This window comes from Nannospalax galili, unplaced genomic scaffold (genome assembly GCF_000622305.1).
Source record: "Nannospalax galili isolate Female #2095 unplaced genomic scaffold, S.galili_v1.0 scaffold238, whole genome shotgun sequence".
Lineage (NCBI taxonomy): Eukaryota > Metazoa > Chordata > Mammalia > Rodentia > Spalacidae > Nannospalax > Nannospalax galili.
Window position 1 is genome coordinate 239,540 of NW_008341888.1, and position 8,185 is coordinate 247,724.

Sequence of the window (8,185 nt, forward strand, 5' to 3'; positions counted from 1 at the left end):
ACATGAGGCCTATACCAGCTTCTGAAAAGTCTCTGAACTTACCCCTTGCATGTATTAAATTTACAGCATGTCACAGACTTGTCCAGAGCTAAAGTAAGTAAATGCTTTTGACTACCTTCCCTGGCAATAGCCCTGACTCTTACTAGAAAATCCCCAGAGCAAGGCAGCACAGCCAGTAAAAGGAAAGATGTTTTATTTAAAGGCTAAATTCCTACATGGCTCATCTGGGTGTACATGGTGCTCTAAACTAAATTCTTTCTCCTTAAGCACCTGACTCAGAATAACTTGTTGAAGACATTATTATTTATTAAATCCCAAGAGAAGTATTTCTGTGGTTATGTGTAAACTGGTGAGAGCTTTTCAGAAATTATAGGTGTAGAGGGTGTCAAGAAAGTGGGCTACAATATGGCTATGTGCAGATCACGTGAGTTTCACTGTACACCTTGAAGGCTTTCCTAATGACATTAATATAGACATCCATTCTTGAGTCCAAACACTCAAATTATACTTCACGGCTATTTATGTAATTTGCCTGGCAGAATGCTTCATCATGTAGGCTAAGTTGGAGTGCACAATGTCTTCCTCCACTGGGTGGATATCCTCTCCTGGAACTCTGATATGGGCACAACAAAAATAGTTCCACCATGCTTTCCAAATTTTCTTCTAAGCTCTCCTGAACAGACATGAACAAGTGCTAGCTAAAGTCCCTTTCATATTTGAAGTTCAGTTGGACATAGCTGACATGATTTAGATTCTTCAGTTACTCAAAATAAGGTCCTGTCATTTCTCCAGCAATTAAATTGAGATCTGGAATAACCATAGCATGATGTTCCTTTCCAGGAAAATCTTATCAGCTTCTGGAGTGGTTGATACATTGCCTCCTTCAGCAATGCCCTTGACTTTGACTGTGGGTGCATTAGATTTGGCCACAAGGCAATAGTATGTCATAGTCAGGGTCTGAGATGCTTCCTTCATAGAACTTTGCCTTAGAAAATCCCCAAATTGATTCATGCTATAATTTTAAATCTTCTCGTTTCTTGGGGTCAATACAATTATCTGGATTCCACATAATCTATCAGGTCGACCCATCAACATCCTTCTTTTCTAGCTCCATGGTGAACCTCCATGTGATCTTTTCCAAGTCATTATCCATATAGTTCTAGGGATTTATCTTAACACCCGCGCTTATACTGCCAAATGGCACATCAACTACTGGACATATGTGGGTTATCAGAAAAGCCAATAAATATTTTTACTTCATCTACCATCACAACAATGTTGTAATGAATACCTCATAAGGTGTGGTGCTCTGGCTGTTTTAGATTTGGTAGTCTTTGATGACACAACCCCCCAGGAGCTGTGATGACGCCAGATGGAGAAGGAGGAGAAAGAGAAAGAGAATACCGAGCACGTTTTTGCAGTGCTTGATCTGGAAGACACCACACACTCCATTTTGTTTCTGTTCCTCACTGTACCATATCCTCACGTTCTTCACCAGTTTGTCCTGTGTAGTGCTGGTATCATGGTTACAGAAACTGACCTTCATATTGAAGAAGTTGTGGTTATCCTCACTGTGGTTGGCTGCTGAACCCAGAGTGGTGGCCTGGTGCAAGAACAGCAGCAGTCCAGGTGGTGATAGCTGGTGGCCAAAGGATACTAGAGGCAGACAGGCCTCAAGAGAGTTGTGGAAATATTGATATAAAATTTAATAAATGATGATAAAATATATCAAATGTAGTTGACTTAAAATATGGTGATGATTGGTAAAGTTTCTCTATATATAGAATTAGATAAAGTAATCTAATTTAGATAATGAACAGGTGACATATGGATACCCAAAACACCAGTTATCCGGTGCTGTGTACCTTACTTGTGGATTATATAAATTGCATTCTTTCAAGACAATGTATTCCACAAGTTCAAGGCTCATACTTTGTTTACTGTTATAGTGTTGTTGCTCAAATAGTACTTAGTTGACAGAAATTTCTCAGAAAATTGAGTATGGCTCACATCCATAATCCTAGCACCTAGAAAATTGAAGCCAGAGAATTGTCCTGGAGTTTGAGGCCAGCCTGGGATACATAGTTGAGTTCCAGGACAGCCTAGGCTACAGAGTGGAAGGCTGTCTCAACAAAACAAAATAAGACAAAACCATGCAAACAAATGTAATAACTACAAAAGCATAGGAAGAAAATGCTCAAAATATGTTTTCAGTCATAAATATGTACATGATTAATAAAATAAATGGAAGCACCTATAGGCTTATGACTAGTAGTCTATAGAAGTTAACAATCTACTCTATATGATATATATGCTTTAGACTTATTTTTCTTTGCTAAGGTAATGTTACAACCTCAAAATTTATTAAGTTATTATTTTCTGACTTGTTTTATCAGGGTTTTTTCTGTTACAATTGAGAAATCTCGGGAAAAATAGATAGGCCAACAGGTTATAGTTCAGGTATAATCATTAAACTTTAGATTATTTTTGCCCAAAGTAATGAACAGAAGTACTGCAGAAAACCCCAAGAAAATTATGCAGGTCATCTGAGAAAAGGAAACAGCCCATCAACTTAGATGGCCAGACGGCAAGAGTTCTTAACAAGCTGACTGCAAGGCTAGATTTCTCAAAAATCATGTTACAGAGCAGGAAAGTGGTCAGCAAGCATGGAGGGAGCAATGCCCCAGGGTAGATTAAACAGAAGAACCATTATACAGAGAGAAGAAGGGATGTCTGGCTAACAGGTCACCCTGCTGTCACATATGAATGTCAGCCATTAGAATATTTGCTTCTTCGTAATTGTCAGGGAACAATTTCAAATAAATTGTGCTCACATGTGTCCTGTTTCCAGTGACAGTTTATTCTACTTGGTCTTTAATCTTCAAATGTATATTAAAATGTGAGATCTCTAAATAATTTTTGGAACATTTTAAGAGCAAGGGGCAAAAATCATTGCTATGAAAACAAAAATCAGTTTGCTACTATTAAAGCAGAGGCATAGCCAGAAGCTCCTTGGCTTCATCCTGTGCTCAATGCCACTGTAAATAAATATTCAAGCACTGATTTTTAATTTCCTGCTTTGTATTCTCTGTTTGAAGCTATCCTAGAAATCGCAGTTAATCTTGCCAAACTTTTGATGAATGATTCTATTGGCTCTAGTGCAAAATTCAACCAGGAGGTGGCTCTTTTAGGAAATACAAATAGCTTTTAAGAAATGAACACTACTCTTCTATGGTAAGTTTAATGCTTAGTAATAGGTAAAGTTTTATATAAAACAAATGTGCACAAAAGTAACAATTACAACATTGTGAATTTTAAAAGCAGCCAAGAAAAAAATACTGGAAATTATAACCATCTAAGACAGGTGGCCAGGGACTAGCTACTTTGGCTAGCTGACTTTTCTGTTTAACTGAGAATTTCATTTCTCAGTCTGATCTAGATTTAACTCTTAGAAGACCTCACAGTATGAGAACTTGGGCATTCGGGGATAATAGTGGGGAAGCACATTCCTGGGGAAACAGGTCAGATATATTTCTGTATTATAAAGCTCAGAGTCATAATGGAGGAACAAATCAAAATTTAACTATGCTACTAATTAGACAATAGTTAATGGATAATATACACAAAAATGAGTTTAAAATTTTTGGATCCACAATTTGTACAATTGGTATCATTATAATGTAATCTAATGGATTTCTTAATATTATGATGATTCCAGTTACATAGACTGAGAGGACAGGAAAGGTCAGGAGGTGTGAAATTATCTAGAAGTTCCAGCACTAGTTGAGAATTTACTGGCAACTGGTAGATGCTGGGAGAAAGAGTCCGTTTTCATTACTGGTCAACCTACAGGCTGCAAAGGAAGGACTCATACCCAAGAGCATTTAGGAAACACAGATTAGATTTGACTGCCTTTAAAAAAGGCAAATGAAATAGAGACAAACAGTTTGGGGAAGAGTAGTAAGGTAAAGGTGGAGAGGGTTTGAATATGATACAAATGCATAGTATGAAATTCTTGAATCAAAAGTTTTAAAAGGAAGGTTTCCTTGAACACATAAGATCTGTGATGGGGCTTACACTAATGTCATGTAAGATTGTGTGAATGACAAGGAAGTCATTTTGTAAGAAAAGCCTTGATAAAGATTTCTCAGGCATAAGAGAGAAATCTAGCATGAATGGGAAGTAGATGGGAAAAGGACATGCACCATTAGAAATGTTCAAAGACGATATTTATCTCCAATAAAGAATTTTAGAATGGCTTTTAAAGGCAGAGAATGAGCTGTGTAGGACAGACTTTCTTGCTTCCTTGCTAAAAGGCATACTGTTGTATAAATTTAAATTTTAATGTATTAATTAGTCTGCCTTAACTTATTTGAAAGCTTTTGCAGCAAATTTTCATTTCTCACTTTCATATGATTTTCTTATATAGACTGAGATGTTTGTCACCTTTCAAAATTCAGTTATTTTGTAAAAATTCTCAGATTTTAAAATGGAAGATTAGAAGTAAATATAAAGTATGAATCATGAATTTCTACTTAGAGTTAATTTTTTGAATAGTATTTGTGTCTTTCACATGCATGATACTTCAAGATGAAGTAATAGCATATGATACAATCAGAAAGCCCCAGGTCAAATCAGAAATAAAAGTTTGATTTACCCTGTGGTGTGAGGGGTCAGAAGAGGGCGCCACAGGCTTTATGAGCACTTCTTTCAAGTTGGTGCTAGCCCTTTAAGTAGAAAGGTAGTTAGAATGATGAAACCACATTATTATTGTTTTCAAATAATTATTGGGTGTTCCTTGTAGGCAGTTACAGGAAGCATTTCCTCAGAAGATAAAAATAATCATGCTCAAAACTTATTTTATTAACCTTAAAGTTTCTAACTCAAAATCTCACTGCAATCAGTGTTTAAGAACACTTAAGTTCTAATATTTTTAGCCTAGCTAATAGAGAAGTAAAGGTAGATTAATGAACTTAAACATTTTGCTAATTGAATTCAGAACTGCAAAAATAATGAGGTTTTATAAATTATATTTAACTTCTATTTAGCACAAAGAGAAACTGAGGCCCAGACGAGTCACACAGTTGGATGTTGACAGAGTTGGACTGAAATTCCAAGACTCTCATGTTTTGTGCTGCTCTCTTTAATATACCAATGACCAAGTCCAGTAGCATTTCATACCTAATAATATGTATGTGTATAAAGGAAATAGTCTCATCAGATGTTGATAGTTACTACAGCATTTATAGATAAAAAGACATTTTATCTAGGAACTGTTTTAGAATAAGTAAAAAATGTAAGAAAGTAAGAGGAAGGAAAAACACAGAATTACATATGTTTTCTTTATTAGTCAACCTGAAGTATGGATACATTAGGGATCAACTTCATTCCACTTTTGTGTAGCGAATCATTTCTATAATAAGTAATAATTTCTTAGTAACACATTGGGGGAATGCTATATAACAGGAAAGTGTACCATCATGTTGAGATTGTATAATTTAGGGATTTTATCACATGACCATGATCAAAAATTTTTATACTTAACAATGAAGGTTTTATATTAGGTACCTGCTAAAGAGAGATTATTCATTTGCAAAATTGCATAATGTCACATACGACAGGAATGTGATTCTATTGACACCATGTTGTATTTGTTCATTCCTCTAATTTTATCTAGAAAAACCAACAAATCCAGGGTGGAATGTGAATGTTTATAAATGTGTGGATCCGGTGCGTTACTTTATATAATGTGGTTATTCAATTGATTGGGCAGTATATTTCTAAAGCAATTTGATTATTTATGCATGACCATTTTTCTTATCAAGGAGAGCCAGTCAATTTTAAAACACCGTTTATTGGGCCAGTGAAATGGCTCTCTGGATAAATGCACTTGCCCTGTTAGCCTATCCACAGTTAGACACCCAGAACCCACAAAAAGACAGATTTAGTGTTTTACATCTTTTATTTCAGCACTCCCAAGGCAAGATGGCAGATAGAAATAGGAGAATTACCCAGAAGCTGGATGGCCAGCTAGCCCAGAGTACACAGAGCAGCAGAAACAACGGGAGATATCCCACCTGGACAAGGCAGAGAGAGTCGACCCCCAAAAGTTGTCCTCTGATCTTCAAATGCACTGTGTAACCCAGATGCACCTGTACTTACACACCACATATATATCACAGAGAGAGAGAGACAGAGACAGAGACAGAGACAGAGAGACAGAGAGAGACAGAGAGAGAGGAGAGAAAGATGAGAAAGAGAGAGAAGGGAGAGAAAGATATGAGAGAGAGAGAGAGAGAGAGAGAGAGAGAACAAATGAGAGCCAAGGAGATGGCCCAGAGGCTAAAGTACATGCCTCACAATCCTGATAACCTGATTCCATCCCCAGAATGCATGTTAAGGTGGAAAAACAAAACAGACTGTACAAAATTGTCTTCTAACCTCCATATTACACTGTTGGGTGCAGACCCGCCTTATGACACATGTGTGCATGTGCACACATTAATAATATTAATAATAATAAACCAATTTTAAAACAATACATGAAAATTGAAAAATCTTCAAAAGCAATTATTCATTAGCACTTAAGTAAATTCATATACCTTAAGTAAGGTATACAGGTAGACCAGATATATATACATATATATATATGTACATGTATATATGTATATATATTTGCCCTTATGTATACATACATATATAAATGCTAATATACAGAAGACACCCTCTCCTCAAAAGCATAAAAGATAATGTGTTTAATAAGCAAAAAACCTTAAAGCTCAAAATTTAGAATTGGGAGATCACACTGCTCAAGTCATTTTTGACAGCTTTTCTGCAGTTTTTCTGATACTGAAATCAGATAAGAAAGTGACCAAGTACAGCCTGCAACCCCATAAAAAACAATGCAGTACTCACTTTAATCTGAGATAAATAGGTAAATTGGCCTACATCTACTAACTTTAAAACATACTGGCACTGTTTTATACTCCAGAGAAGCTGAGTTTCTTTGATTTTACCCTGATAATTTTTTCCAATATCATGTTTTATAATTTCACCTTTCTGTTTCTTGAGACAAAGGACAATTTGCTAAGAAAGACACCAGTTTGTTTGTATACCAAGCATTTTCAAATGATAGTTTCTTCCCAGAAAAAGTTTGCTTTTTCTCTATGAAGGAAGTTTCTGGGCAAACGATTGATGTTTTGAAAACATTTTAAGAAAAATATCCCAGCTATAGAAAGTAAAGATCAGAAGGAATTAGAAGATTTTATAAAATCTATCTTGTGTAAAGATTGTAAACATGTTGAAAAGTATGAAGATAAATGAAGCCAGGTGTATGAAAGAGAAAGTATCAGTTCAGGGTTGGAATTAAGTTAACCATTTGGGAGCCAGTTTTTGATTAAAGATGATATGAATGAATCGGGTTCAAATAAGAATCTGTATGACATCTAAAATGATGTTAAAACTGAAAATTTGGGAGGTTGAGTATTTTGGAAAACAATTCAAATTCTTAAACAAATACTGGGATTTTAGTTTTAAAAGAAAGGATATTGCCTTTAAAAATACCCATGTAGTGCTGGGAGCACAAAAGCATTGGGGGTATAAAATGAGAGAAAAAGTGCAAAGAGGGTTTCTATACAAGTTATTGTGTCTAGATATAAGAATACATGGGCACACAGGAGACCCAGATTTTAACCAAAGCTAGTGTTAATTTGTTATGTTACACTGGATCTTAGGTACTTCATCTGATAATTTAATATGCTTACACTAAATGACATTTCAGTCACTTATAATTTGGCAATAGTAGTTAAAGTCATGTGAAAGCATTTATTGCAAATTTTCTAAGTTTCAAGTAATAAGCTGATTAGTGTACATCAATGTGTTATACCAACTTTTGAGTTTCCTTTTATCATTCTAATTACATTGATGCTAAATGAGGGTTGTGCTTAATCTGGAAGCATTAAACTGAGTGCTTCTTTTTATGTCCTATGTACAGAGATAAAAAGTACTGATGATTCAACTATTTACTAAATCAAGAAAAACGTATCTGGTACTAGAAGTCTTAGACATATTTCTGGCATTAAGTCCATCTGTTTTTTTTTTTTTTTTTTTTTTTTTTTTTTAAAAAAAAAAAAAAAAAAAAAAAAAAAGAGGACGATAAATCTTTCACTGTGATATATCAAAATAA

The 8,185-nt window shown here is 35.1% G+C and overlaps 1 pseudogene; it reads right to left on the bottom strand.

Annotated features, from left to right (window-relative positions):
• Positions 1-409: 409 nt before the first annotated feature.
• LOC103737847 lies at positions 410-1,069 on the bottom strand (annotated as a pseudogene).
• Positions 1,070-8,185: the final 7,116 nt, after the last annotated feature.